General features: G+C 39.5%; 1 protein-coding gene across 1 annotated transcript in view; it reads left to right on the plus strand.

Annotated features, from left to right (window-relative positions):
* The window catches only part of prr16 (proline rich 16), a 126,980-nt gene that overhangs the window by 628 nt on the left and 111,523 nt on the right, over positions 1-14,829 (plus strand). The window lies entirely within an intron of this gene.

Genomic DNA, 14,829 nt, shown 5'->3' on the forward strand with positions numbered 1-14,829 from the left:
GCCATTCCACTCGTATGTCCGGCAGTGTAAAAAAATACACTTTATAACAACTTGTTTTCGACGGAGTCGCTCGTACTTCTGATGCTGTTAGTACTCAGGAGGAATGGAATATCCTATTTTAGAATCAGACACGTACTTAGCAATTGTTGGATCCCTTCTCACTAATCTAGTAATTAATTTATACAATTCAACAATTTATTGCACAGTCGAATGGGGCCGCAGGGGATTAATTGAAGCAAGATAACGGTGGTTTGTCAAAGATGTTTCTAAATGAAGTCTGTGTAATCATAACAGTTAAACCATGTGAATGTGGTTCATGTAAATGAACGTAAGTGTATAATGTACAATACTTTCCTTTAGAAGGCCGTGTTTCTGTAGAAATTAATCTCTCTCTCAAATCTAAAACTCAAACGTCAAAGCAAAATTAATCGCCGCGGAAGCGCCTAAATAATTTATTAAAGGTCATGATTAATTATGTAACCAATTTAATTTGTCAAAACAATGTCGATATTCTCCTGCGTTGGGGGGTTGGTGCGGGATTGATGCTAGAAGGATTGCATTTCAACTCGTAATGACACATAACGTGACATTCCCGAATTCCTGCAACATTGTTGCTACGTTTTCTTTGAGGAGTTTAACTGCTACTGTACTGTACTTGTTTTCGCAACACAACGGGAAAAGTCAGTAAGCAGGAACTGACCGATGAGCGCGCTGTGTATTTTTTTTTGGAGATATCTTTTGGCACCCTGGCCTCGAGTGGCTTCCGAGTGGATGCGGCGAAGAGTTAAGTGCGTAGGCTGAGTCTTCGCGGGCAACTCATGGCCGAAATATTAAATTAAGGAGGAGTTAGGAGTTGAAACATGGTTTGGGACCCATGTGTGATTCAAAATCCCGAAATGACAGAGCACCCTGCAGTTCTGGAGAACATCTGGAGTTCATCCCAACCAGCTGTCTTCTGGCATGCTGCGCTCGATACTTCAACGCAGCCACTGTTCCCCAGTTTTCTTTTTACCAAATAAAACAAATGGGTCTGAAACACGTCAGAGGATCTTTACTGAATTCGTTGGAGATAAAAGGATCTCAATTCTGACATAGACAACGACTGCAATGAGTTGCTAAAAGGGCCAAGAATGCTTTCAGACAATATGGACAAAAGAAGATTAAAATGCGTTAATAAAAACGCCATTTTTAGGGAAAATGCCAGAAAGGGACCAGTAACGTCATGAAGGATCCCACACACCCTGCGCATACTGCTTGTTCCACTCCCATCGGAGAGGAGGCTGCGTAGCATCCACGCCAGGACCACCAGGCTCAAAACAGTTACTTTCCCCAAGCAGCGAGGACGATCGACACTTCCACTCACTAACTCCACAACTACTTCATTGTTTCCCGTCACGCAGCTTATGTATCGCCTGGTGTCACTTTATAAATATACTTTATGTATCTAAGCCATCTTATATATGTATATTCATTGTGTTCTTTATCTTTTTTTGGGTGGGCTGCATCGGATCCGGATTTACACTTTTTTTCTCGTTCTCATTACACTTGTGTATAGGAAATGACATTAAACAATCTGGATTCTTGAACCTAGAATCTATAGGATAAGGAACTAACCGAAATGTTTGTTTACCTAAAACTATTGACTTCAAGGGGCTGCTGAGGTATTACGCGTTGAAGCAAAATCACGTGCACCGAGTTAATGAAATTCCATAAAAGTGAATTAATTATTGTTTGCAAATTGCGAATAAATACTTAATTTAGTCACTAAAATAAATCGATGAATTTTTTTGGGAGGGGGAGGTATATCTCTTTTGCTTTTATTGACTGGCTGGCAAACTACGACACTGACATTCTCTTTTATCATTCAGTAAATCAATTCCGGGTAGGAAGCTCAAGAAATCATTTGATTTATCACGGTTTATGGCTTGTTATGCTACGTACAGATAGTTATTCACTTTTTTTGCTGAGTATTACTATTGTGCTAAATTTGCACGTCATCTGTTTAAAACCACTATACAAGTGCAATGTTGTGTTGTATTTAGAAAACCGGACTATTCTTAATTGTTCAGTTCGGCTTAATTTATTTGATGATATTGCCAGGAAGGTACTTCGCAATATACTGTATAGCTCTTAAGGCTAAACTTGTAAAGGTGCATAAATTCATCATGATGTAAAATGATCCTTTTACGAACGTGAACACATTTTTTCTCACAGACTTTTAAAAAAACTGTAGCACCTTCGGCTTCCTGGAATAGTTGTACCATTATTTCCAAAGTATGATATTCCACTAAGGAGAGGAACGGAAAGTATAATAAAGAATTTATGCAGTATCATGAGAGCAGGTTGACAATGCTGTTACTTTTCTATTGCCTTTGACAACCCTGGGCATTCTGTATATCCAACATTAAAGCTATACATCTGAAGTTATCTTTAATTAAATGCTCCAAGCGTCTCAACTGCTAATATATTATACTTAGTCCCGTTTGAGTTCATTGACTTTAATTGATATTTTTAAAAATCCTCCAAAATTTAATGTATGCTTTTTACTTTAGAATGAAAATGTATTTTAAGTAATAAATAAACAGCTTTTCTATAGTTCTGGTTGTCTTATCCAAGGTTCTAAGCTTCCATAATCTTCCATTGACAGCACACATGCCACCAGGTTCAGCAACAGTTTTTACCCCTCAACCAATAGGCTCTTGAACCAGAGGGGATAACTTCACTAAATTTCACTCACCCTATCACTGAACCCATGGGCTCATGTTCAAATACCCTTTACCTCACCTTCTCAATATTTATTGCTTTATAATATTTATTTATTATTATTAATTTTTCCTCTCTTTTTGTATTTGCACAGTTTGTTGTGCTTTGCACATTGATTGTCCGTCTTGTTGGGTATGGTCTTTCATTGATTCTAATCTGTTTTAGATTATGAGAACACTCAGTCCTCTTTTATTGTCATTTAGAAATGCATACATGCATGAAGAAATGATACAATGTTTCTTGTACTTATGGTGAATGCCCACAAGAATATGAATCTTTGGGTTGTATCTGGTGACATATATGTACTTTGATAATAGAAAATACTTTGAACATTGAACTTTCAAATACCTATCTTGACATTCATTGTTTTATGTTACATTATGTATAATAAAGGTCAATACCAAAATCCCGTTTGTCTTGTTTGGAAGCACAGTCATAATTTCATTTAAAGATTTATCTTGCCACACTAGTAGCTGAATGATTAAAAACAAATTGCTCCTTCAGATAACCCATGAAAGGATGCATCTCATGGTTATTTTTGTTTTGAATAGTCATTTTAAATATATAAACTCAGCTGCATTATACTTACTTTTGAGTTATAATGAGAACCAAATTCCTTTCTGTTCTAATGGGTGTGCACTGAGCTTATCAAAAAGCCTCCTGAATGCCACAACTGTATCTTCTTCCACTACCACTCCTGGCACCACATTCCAGGCAATTACCAAGCTGTTTAAAACAAAGACCTGCCTGACACATTCAATTTAAACTTTCACATTAAAGTTATGCCCTCCGATATTCAATATATCTACCTGGGGAAAGGATTTTGGCTATGTACCCTATCTATGCCTGTCATCATTTTATGAACTTCTATCAGGTTTAACCTCAGTCCCCAATGCTTGAGAAAACAGTCTCTTGTTTAATGTCTCTTGATAGTGAATGCAATCTAATGTAGGCTGCATTCCTGGTAAACCACTCTAAACCTATCTACAAAGCCCGTACACTCTTCCTGTAATGGGGTGACCCAAATGTCACAATATACTCAAGTGTGGCCTAACCAAAGTTTTATAAGTTCACAGCATGACTCTACGTTTCTGGTAATGAAGGTAAGCATGCCATATACCCTCTTTGCCACATTAAGGGCGATATGGGATTTGACCCAAGATCCCTCTACATATCAATGCTGTTAAGGGCCTGGCATTAACTGTATACTTTCCCTTTATATTTGACCTTCAAAAGTGCAACACCTCACACTTCTGTGGAATATACTCCATTTGCCTTTTTTCCAATGATGATGTATAACCTTCTGTATCCTTTGATGATCTTCTCTGCCTGCAACCCCACAAATTTTTATGTTTTCTGCAAACATACTAACCAACTGTCTACATTCAGGTATTCATCCAAGACATTTCTACAAACAACTGAGGTCCTAGCGCTGATCTTTGTAGAACACCACTGGTCACATACATATCGTACCTGATAAAAATTACTTTCACAGATCATTAAAGCAACACACACAAAAATGCTGGAGGAATTCAGTAGGCCAGGCAACATCTATAGAAGAGAGTAAGTAGTCAATGTTTCGGGCCAAGACCCTTCATCTGGACTGGAAAAGAACAGGAGAGGTCAGAGTGAGAAGGAGGTTTGAGGGGAGGAAGACATGCAAGGTGTGAGGTGAAACCAGGGGGATGGGGTGAAGTAGAGAGCTGGGAAGTTGATTGGTGGAAGAGATAAAGGGCTGGAGAAGGGGGAATCTGATAGAAGAAGACAAAAGACCTTGGGTTCCTTTCGTCCTCACCTACCACAGCCACTAGCCTCCATATCGCTCTCTCTCTCACCAGAACACTACTACTTTACCGAAGTTTCTGGGCAAAACATTACGCTGCTCATAACTTGAAAGTATGGAATGACTGCCTTGTATATATAACCTATTGTGTCTTTGATATGTCTTGTCCAGTGCATAGGCAGCATTGATGCTGCTGACGTAGAGCACGTTCAAAAAGCTTTAAGATGAAGAATTATTTGTGCTAATAATATGAGAAAGCAATACATAAAAAAGTTGAGGAATCTAAAAGAAAGTATCTTACGGAAAACAATGTAAACAAAAAGTAGATAATTGAGGCTGTGCAACATTTACAAATAGCAGAAAAAAACTAACAGATGTGTAAAATACTGGGTAATTTAGCAACTTTATTATGAGATAGTGGTTAGCATAATTCTATTGCAGTGCCAGCAGCCCGGGTTCAATTCTGCCTCTGTCTGTCATAAGATCTTTACCTTCTCCCCATGACTACATGGGTTTCCTTCAGGTTCCCTGATCTTCTCCCATATTCCAAAGACATACTTGTTTGTGTTAGTAAGCTGTCAGCATGCTATGTTGGTGCAGGACTCGTACGGGCTACCCCCAGCACATCCTCAGATTGGGTCGATGGTTCATGCAAATGACACATTTCACTGTATGGTTGATGTTTCGATGGACATATGACAGATAAAGCTAATCTCCAATCACTAATCTTAATATAGATTTAGAAGGATTTCAAATGTATAATTGGAAAGAAATGCAAGAGCAAGCTGGGTAATGTTTGGGCACTAGAGGACTGATAAGGTAATGTTACCCATGGGGATGATCAAGTAGAGAAAAAATACATTTGTTCTTCTTACAGTCAATGTGGCCTTAAATTTTATTGTGCTCACCAAATGTGTGAATTTGAAATGGAGGAAGCCAACCTTGACAGATCGAAAGAAGCTGGTGATGAGTGCCATCAGCAAAATAAAAATACTTGAGTTGGTTTTCATTCTTGTTAAATGAAGTAAAAATTCAAATGTGCTGGTGCTTCTAAGCCAGCAGGAAGCTTGCAGGGAGAAGAAAAGTGAAGAAAGTTGATGATGTTCATAATGCAGCTGAGAGTCTAGAACAGTTAAGTGACGTAAAATGGAATGCTTCTCAAGAGCTGATTATTTATTCAACATAAAGAAGTGAATAATAGCATATCTAGAGAGGTCAAACATTTAAGGAACTTTTTTTTTAAATTTTATGTGTGCTGTAGTATAAACTTGCCATTGTTATAGACTGAACAGATACTAAGATAATTCAATATACATTAAAAACTCACGATGCCAAAGAGTACTTTTTCTATTCTTTAATTTTAAGTGGACAATATTTTATGACTTAAACTATTTTCTTAATTATTAAATTGAGTCTTGAACTAACACTGATCTATTTGATTTTATGAGTTACCCCACAATGATTATTGTTCACACGAGGAAATCTGCAGATGCTGGAAATTCAAGCAGCACACACAAAATGCTGGTGAACACAGCAGGCCAGGCAGCATCTATAGGAAGAGGTACAGTCGACGTTTCGGGCCGAGACCCTTCGTCAGGACTAACTGAAAGAAGGGATAGTAAGAGATTTGAAAGTGGGAGGGGGATGGGGTGGGGGAAGATCTGAAATGATAGGAGAAGACAGGAGGGGGAGGGATGGAGCCAAGAGCTGGAAAGTTGATCGGCAAAAAGGAGACCAGGCTGGAGAAGGGAGAGGATCATGGGATGGGAGGCCTAGGGAGAAAGAAAGGGGGAGGGGAGCATCTGAGGAAAATATAGTGGGAGGGAGAGAGGGAGAAATAAGAGAGATCAAGAAAGGGGAAAAAATTTAAAATAAATAAATAAATTATGGATGGGGTAAGAAGAGGAGGAGGGGCATTAACGGAAGTTAAAGAAGTCAATGTTCATGCCATCTGGGTGGCTTCCAACCTGATGGCATGAACATTGACTTCTCTAACTCCCGTTAGTGCCCCTCCTCCCCTTCTTACTCCATCCCTTATTTATTTATTTATTTATTTGTTATTTTCCCCCTTTCTTTCTCTCTCTTTTTACTCCCTCTGACCCTCTCACTATATCTTCCTCTGATGCTCCCCCTCCTTTCTTTCTCCCTAGGCATCCTGTCCCATGATCCTCTCCCTTCTCCAGCCTCGTATCCCTTTTGCCGATCAACTTTCCAACTCTTGGCTCCATCCCTCCCCCTCCTGTCTTCTCCTATCATTTTGGATCTCCCCCTCCCCCTGCCACTTTCAAATCTCTTACTATCTCTTCTTTCAGTTAGTCCTGATGAAGGGTCTCAGCCCGAAACATCTACAGTACCTTCTCCTATAGATGCTGCCTGACCTGCTGCATTCCACCAGCATTTTATGATTATTGTTCATATCAGTTACTTTATGCCAATTAAATGTTTTTTCATAAATCATATGATAATGTAAAAACAACCATTTGATTATAAATATCTTTGCTTGGATTATGACTGGATACTTTTTGACCCAGAGGTCTTTTCTAGTTTGGGTGATACAAGAATAGATGTAATCATCCATTGTAAAAGTCATGTAGCGTTACTACATACACTGAAATTATGCTTATTGACTACAATGAATCATCAGCCATTGCTAAGCCTGCCATTATCTAATTAGTTGAAAATGGTTCCATTAACAAAACACTGTGAAATGCAATAGTTTTAAAAATGATTGAAAGTTTTGTTTTCCTCATGACTAAAATAGAGACATTTCATGTCCACTAAATTCAGAAGCAGGGTAAGTTATAGTTGGGACCATGGACTAACACACCAGAAAACTGAACATCAATGGTGTAGAAAATGCAAGAATTTGTTATAAACAATGCAATAATAGGACATCTAGAAAGTGTAGTGTGACAGGAAAATGTTGTAATCAGTTTGGATAGTGATACTATATATTCTATTTACTTTAGTAGCTTTTCTGTGCTATGTACAACAAACATTATTTATACCCACCGGCATGGTAATAGTTAACATGTTAAACAGTTTAATTAAAGCTTATTTGCTAAAGTAATTTGTCATGTGACAGAAATGACCTGGCACGAGACGGGATGTTGTTTGATCATGTATGTAAAATTAGATTTTACCATTAATGGAAAGGGCTGCTTTGGATTAAAGTGAGGGTCTCGAGTCTGTGGACACAGTCTCAAAATAAAGGGATGCCCCTTTAATACTGAGATGAGAAGAAATTTTATCAGCCAGAGGGTGGTGAATCTGTGGAATTTGTTGCCACAGGGTAGTGGAGACCAAGTCATTGGGCATGTTTTTGACAGAGATTGATAGATTCTTGATCATTAAGGCGGTTAAGGTTTATAGGGAGAAGGTGGGCCAATGAGATTGATAAAGGATCAACTATGACTGAACGGTAGAACACATTTTGTGGGCTGAATGGCTAAATTTTGCTCACATATCTTATGGCCCAAGGACTAAATTGGAGATGATATACTTGAACTCACAGGAACAAGTATGAATAACATGTCTTTTCTGAGTGGCAGATGATATTTGGAGCCCAGATATTTGCAATATATCCAAGATTTGGATGAGGGAGTTAAATTCAAGTTTGCAGATGACATTGGGAGTGTGGTGGTGGCATTTCAATGAGTGAAAAGAAAGTGAGAAGGGCATTTATGTTCAAGTATGTTTTATTTAAAAAGTTGTACATGTATTTTCTAATTTTGAATATATGGAATGTTCATGTATATCAGAGATATTCACAAACATGCAGTACTTGGTAACTGGTAAATTTGTGGGCGTGGCTTAGCTGGTCATCAAAGCCATTGAGTAGAGCTTGTTCAGAGCATTTTAGTGCACTAAGGACTTGCACTGGGAGATCCTGCCTGTGGCACTGCTCCAGTTAGGAGTGGATTTTGTATGCAGATGACTGGTGAGCACTGTGAAGGGGAAAGTTCAAATGTTAATGGTGTCAATCATATTGGAATGAGCAATAAAATCTTGCACACCAGGAATACATATATTCCTGTTAGCAAGATTATCACCAATGAATTTCCATCTAACACTATAAAAAGCCCAGAGGATCATGGGAACTCAGTAAGCAGTCCCCAGTGTGCACACCAGTAGTTGGAGTCTTAGTCCCAGTTAGAAGCTCCATTAAAAAGTTACTTCTGTAATTTAACCATAGCAAAAACCAATGAGACAGCAGAGTAGTGTAGCAGTTAGCGGAAACCTTTATCATGCCAGCAACAAGGGTTCAATTCCCACTGCTCTCTGTAAGGAGTTTGTTTGTTCTCCTTGTGACACTTGGGTTTCCTCTGGGTACTCGGATTTCCTCCCACAATTTAAAGATGTACAGGTTAGTAGGTTAATTGGTCACATGGGTATAATTGGGCAGCTCAAGTCTGTTGGGCCGTAAGGGCCTGTTACCATGCTGTATCTCTGAATAAAATAAAATAAAGAGATACATTTTGGGCATCATGGTACGTTAGTGGTTAGCATAATGTTATCACAGTTCAGGGCGTTCCGGAGTTTGGAGTTCAATTCTGGCAACAATCTGTAAAGTGTCTCTGTATGTCCTCCCCATGGAATGTATTGGTTTTCCCCTGATTCTTTGGTTTCCTCCCACAGTTCAAAGATGTATTGGGTAGGTTAATTGGTCTTTGTAAATTGTCCCAAGTGTCGATTAGGGTTAATTCGGTTTCATTGTGTTCATTGAGGGTTGCTGCGGCAGTGTGGCTAAAAGGGCCAGAAGGACATACTCCACACTGTATAACTAAAACTAAAACACTGTTTCTAATCCTGCTCCATCTGTAGCTAAACAAAATGATTTAGACAACGTTTATTGTCGGTAGTCAATAATTTAAAAATATATTGCATCAAATTATTTTTGCCATGTTCTCTGTGTAAGTGGTGGGAAATGGTTGTGAAAACATTGACTATTTCTTGTGCCCTTCATAAAAACCATGGAGTCATATCAAATGATGCATATATATCACTGATATCAGTGTAGAGATGATCTACGCAAATTATCTTTTTGGGAATTGCATATGTAAATTTTAAATTAAAAAATTTGTTTATTTGTGGATGAAAAGCAAAAACCATGGATAATTGAAATTTGAAATCAAATCAAAAATTCTCTAAAATACTCAGCATGTTTGGCTGCATGCGCGGAGAGAGAAATAAATTGTTTCAGGTTGTCATTGTCCTAAAATTAGTTAATTTTTTTTCCACAGATGCTGCTTCACCAATTCAGTATTGGCAGCATTCTGTTTTTATTTTGGTTGATTTGTGAATCCTTGTTATCTAACTTCCATGGTTAGAACTCTGAAGGGGGTTATTCATTCCACCAAATCTATGCAGGACAAAAAAGATCTACCCAGCCTGATCTCAACTTCCAGCACTAGGTCTGTAGTCCTCAAGTTCACGGCTCTTCAGGTGCATATCCTTGTACTTAAACACCTTGAGGGTTTCTGTCTCTAACTGACATTAAAAACTGAAATGTCACCTTTAGGTGCGATTTGTCTTCTTGCTACCAATAGAAAACAGGACTATAAAATTTCCAGTATAACGTCATCAATGGGCCACCAGTGGAAAGAGTGCCACAGACTGCATTCTTTGTTACGAATCTATCTCCAAAATCTATCAATTTTCATGGAAGTTTGTCTTTGGAAATTGGAATTGTTGAATGGAAATGCCTGTAACTTGTCTTTAGAAAGTAGAGTTGAGGTTGAGTGCTCCTCATCATAACTGACTTCATTAAGAAATATTGAACTCTCTGAAGATGTGGCTGGATTGAAGAGGTTCTACCAAATGTACTTGAAAAAATTATTGCAAATCTCCTGCCTACAGAAGACTAGAATCTTTCAGACAATGGTGATTATAACATTCCACTCAAACTGCTGCAGGACTCAAAGGTATTCTGATATTTACAGCAATATCAAAATGCATTGAAATAATGGAAAAGCAATTTGAAAATATTCTCATCAGTTTTCTGCATTTCAAAGAGCCTTCATATTTTTCATTAAGTTCAGAACTTGATACTTTTGAATACAGGGAACCATAATTCTCTAATTAAATTTTCAACAAAATATAAGTCACTTCATATATAACCCATCATAACATGGTATTCTTTGATCTTTGAACCTATTTATTATAATATACACTGATTAGCAAAAAGTAAAAGTAGATGTTTATTTTGCATTGCTGCTTCAGCACCAGCAAAAAGACTTACATGGACTTCGCTTCACCACAGGTCAGGCAGTTTTGGGCCTGACAATGAACATCCAACCCTCATTTATTTTCCCAATGTGCAGCACCTTACATTAACCTGAATTAAATTCTGTTTGTCATTTTTTTCCCTTTTTTTCTCCAGTCCTGCTGAAGGATCTCAGCCCGAAATGTTGACTGTACTTTTTTCCATAGCCTGGCCTGCTGAGTTCCTCCAGCACTTTCTGTGAGTTGGTTATATTTCCAGCATCCGCAGATTTTCTCATATTCTATTTGTCATTCTTTGGCCAATTACCCAGATGGTCAAGATCTCTCTGTATCTCCTTATAGTCACTTTCACGGTCAATGGTATCACCTATTTTAATGTCTGCAAACTTATTAACCATGCCTTGTACATTCTCAACCAAATCATTGATGTAAATGACAAACAGAAATGAACCAAGCACTGAGCCCTGAGGATCACCACTAGTTACAGGCCTCCAATCAGGAAAAAAACCTTCCACTATCTCGCTCTGCTTTATATCATGAATCCAATTCTGTATCCTTTTGGAAGATTAGCAAAGAAATATTGTATTGAATTTGAATTCAATTGAATTGCCTTTATTACTTACATCCTTCATATACATGAGTAAAAATCTTTACATTATGTCTCCATCTAACTGTGCAATGTGCAATTTATAATAAATAGTATATACAATAGGACAGTAACAAGATGGTTAACTATGAACAGTCAATATAACATACAAATACAGTGGTGTCAGCATGAATTAAGCAGTATGATAGCTTGGTCGAAGAAGCTGTCCCAGAGCCTGTTGGTCCTGGCCTTTATGCTGCGGTACTGTTTCCCGGATTGTAGCAGCTGGAACAGTTTGTAGTTGGGATGACTTGGGTCCCCAATGATCCTCCAGACCCTTTTTACATACCTGTCTTTGTAAATGTCCTGAATAGTGGGAGGTTCACATCTACAGGTGCGCTGGGCTGTCTGCTCCACTCTCTGCAGAGTCCTGCGATTGAGGGATGTATAGTTCGCATGCCAGACAGTGATGCAGCCAGTCAGGATGCTCTCAATTGTGCCCCAGTAGAAAGTTCTTAGGATTTGGGGGGCCATACCAAACTTCTTCAATCATCTGAGGTGAAGGAGGCCCTTTTTCACCACACGGCCGGTATGTACAGATGACGTGAAATCCTTGTTGATGTTTTTGCCTAGGAACTTAAAGCTGTTCACCCTCTGAACCCCAGATCCATTGATGTCAATAGGGGCTAGCCTGTCTCCATTTCTGACAGCTTAAAAAGTCGCTGCTAAAAATTGGAAAGTGGAACTGTGAAAAATGGAAAAGCACCGAGCAATGGAGTTTGTGCTCTGCTTGCAGTCCTATTGTATCATTGATGGTGCATAAGGAAAATGTCTGAAGACACCTTCCATGGGAAGATTCATGAAGCTGTTAGCTTCACGAGTACCCTTGCCAACAATGTGCTGTAGCCTTGCTTGATTTAATGCCTGCTTTTCCATTAGGCCAAAAGACATAGGGGCAGAATTAGGCCATTTGGCCCATTGAGTCTGCTCTACCATTCCTACTAGGCTGATTTATTATCCCTCTCAAACTCAATCTCCTGCCATCTCCCCATAACCTTTGACACCCTGACTAATCGAGAACCTGTTGAACTCTGCTTTAAATATACCCTATGTCTTGGCCTCCACAGCCATTTGTGGGATTGAAATCCACTCTCTGGCTAAGGAAATTACTCCCTATTTCTGTTCTAAAGGGACGTTCTTCTGTTCTGAGGCTGTCTCTTCTGATCTTAGACTCCTCCACTATAGGAAACATCCTCTCCATGTCCACTCTGACTAGGTCTTTCAATATTAGTTTCACTGAGATCCCTCTTCATTCTTCTTACCTCTAGCAAACGCAAGCCCGGAGCCATCACACGCTCCTCATACATTAGCCGTATCATTCCCGGGATCGTTCTTGTGAACCGTCTCTAGACATTCTCCATTGCCTGCACATCCTTTCTTAGGTAGTGGGCCCAGAAACTGCTCACAATATTCTGTGCAGTCTGACAAATGCCTTATAAAGCCTTAACATTACATCCTCAATTTAATCCTCTCGAAAATAAATGCTAACATTGCATTTTCTTTCCTTGCAACCTTCCCTCTCTGCTGTGCCTTCCTCGATACCTTATTTGTAAAAGCTGTTCTATGACCTGTGCGTTTTGTTCAATCCTCACAGCTACAATACACAACGAATCTAAGAACTCTTATAGGTGCATATTGAAGTCGTTAAGCAGCAGAAAAATTCTTCAATTACCAAATGTTGAGCTTCCATTTGCCTGTCACTTTCATTGTTCAGTGCACCTACGCTCTGGGTGTTCTGTCTTTGACCTCTTCCACATCTCTACTGATTCTTGAGCAGCATCTCCTCTTCCATTTAAATGTGTTACAGTCCCCAGGTGTCAAATTAAATTGAACTATTTCAGGTAAATAATCTTTGAAGTTTGTGTCAGAGATGGCCATCCTGATGCACGGTCATCAAACCAACTTAACTCAGTTTTCAAGTTCAAATTAATTTTATTGTCATTCAACCATATGCAAATATACCTCCAAAACAAACAACTTTGCTCTGCACCAGGATGCACAACAGCCCTTGCAATTGTTGGTAGGGACTTGTGGTCAAATGACTTGCAGTTCCCATAGCAGATGGTGATGTGGCTGGTCAGGACACTCTCAATGATGCTCCTGTAAAAATTGGATAGAATGGGGGGAGCTTTGCTTGTCTCAGTCTCCTTAGGAAATGGAGACGCTGCTGTGCTTTCTTGACCAAAGAGATGATATTGAAGGACCAGGTAAGATCATCCATTATGTGCACTCCCATAAATTTGGTGCTCCTAACTCTCTCCATGGAGGAGCCATATGTGTGCAGTGAGGAGTGGTCAGCCTACAACTTCCTAAAATCCACAGTCACCGCTTTGGTCTTAGAGACATTGAGACACAAGTTTGAGAAAATCTGCAGATGCTGGAAATCGAAGCAAGATGCACAAAATGCTGGAGGAACTCAGCAGGTCAGGCAGAATCTATGGAAAAGAGTGAACAGTCAACATTTCAGGCTGAGACCCTTAATCGGGGCTGGGAAAATGAGATGAGAAGCCAGAGCAAGAAGGTGAGGGGAGGGGAGGAGAAGAAGTACAATGTGGGAGGTGATAGATGAAACCGGGAGAGGAAGAGGGTGAAATAAAGAGCTGGGAAATAGATTAGTGAAAGAGATTAAGGCCTAGAGAAGAGGGAATCTGATAGGAGAGGGTGAAGATCATGGAAGAAAGAGAAAAGGATAGCTGATAGACAGATAAGGTGAGAGAGGGAAATGGGAATGGTGAAGGGGGCGAGCAATTACCGGAAGTTTGAAAAATCAATGTTCATTCCATCAGGTTGGAAGCTACCCAAAAGGAATATATGGTGTTGCTTCTCCAACCTGAGTCTGGCTTCATCATAGCAGTGGAGGAGGCCATGGACTGACATGTCAGAATGGGAACAGGAAGCAGAATTGAAATGGGTGGCCACCACTTTTTCTGGTGGATGGAGCGTAGGTGCTCAACGAAGCAGTTTCCTAATATATGACGGGTCTCACTGATGTACAGGAGGCCACACTGAGAAGACTAGATACAGTAGTTGACCAAGTTATTGTGCTGTCAATATTCTACCAGCCACTCTACTTCCTCTCCTTACACTGTCTCGTTCTTGGTTTTGATGAGGTCAGCCACAGTTTGTCCTCAGCGAACCCGAAGATTCGGTTTGAACTGGAGATAGCACACCAGCAGTGTTAGCGGCATGGTCTGACAGTGGTCTTTCTCTTAAGAAGTCTAAGGTTCAGTTACAGTGAGGTTTTGTGACCCAATGATGGCAGTTTCCCCTCCAGCTACTGAACAATGATTGTATTAAACTCTGAGCTAAAGTCAATAAACAGCCTTCTGGCATATGAGGCATCATTTTCCAGCTGCAACCTCATGGAGTGGAGTGCAGAGGCTATGGCATCATCAGTGAATCAATCTGAGTA

The sequence above is a fragment of the Mobula birostris genome, chromosome 17 (genome assembly GCF_030028105.1).
Source record: "Mobula birostris isolate sMobBir1 chromosome 17, sMobBir1.hap1, whole genome shotgun sequence".
Lineage (NCBI taxonomy): Eukaryota > Metazoa > Chordata > Chondrichthyes > Myliobatiformes > Myliobatidae > Mobula > Mobula birostris.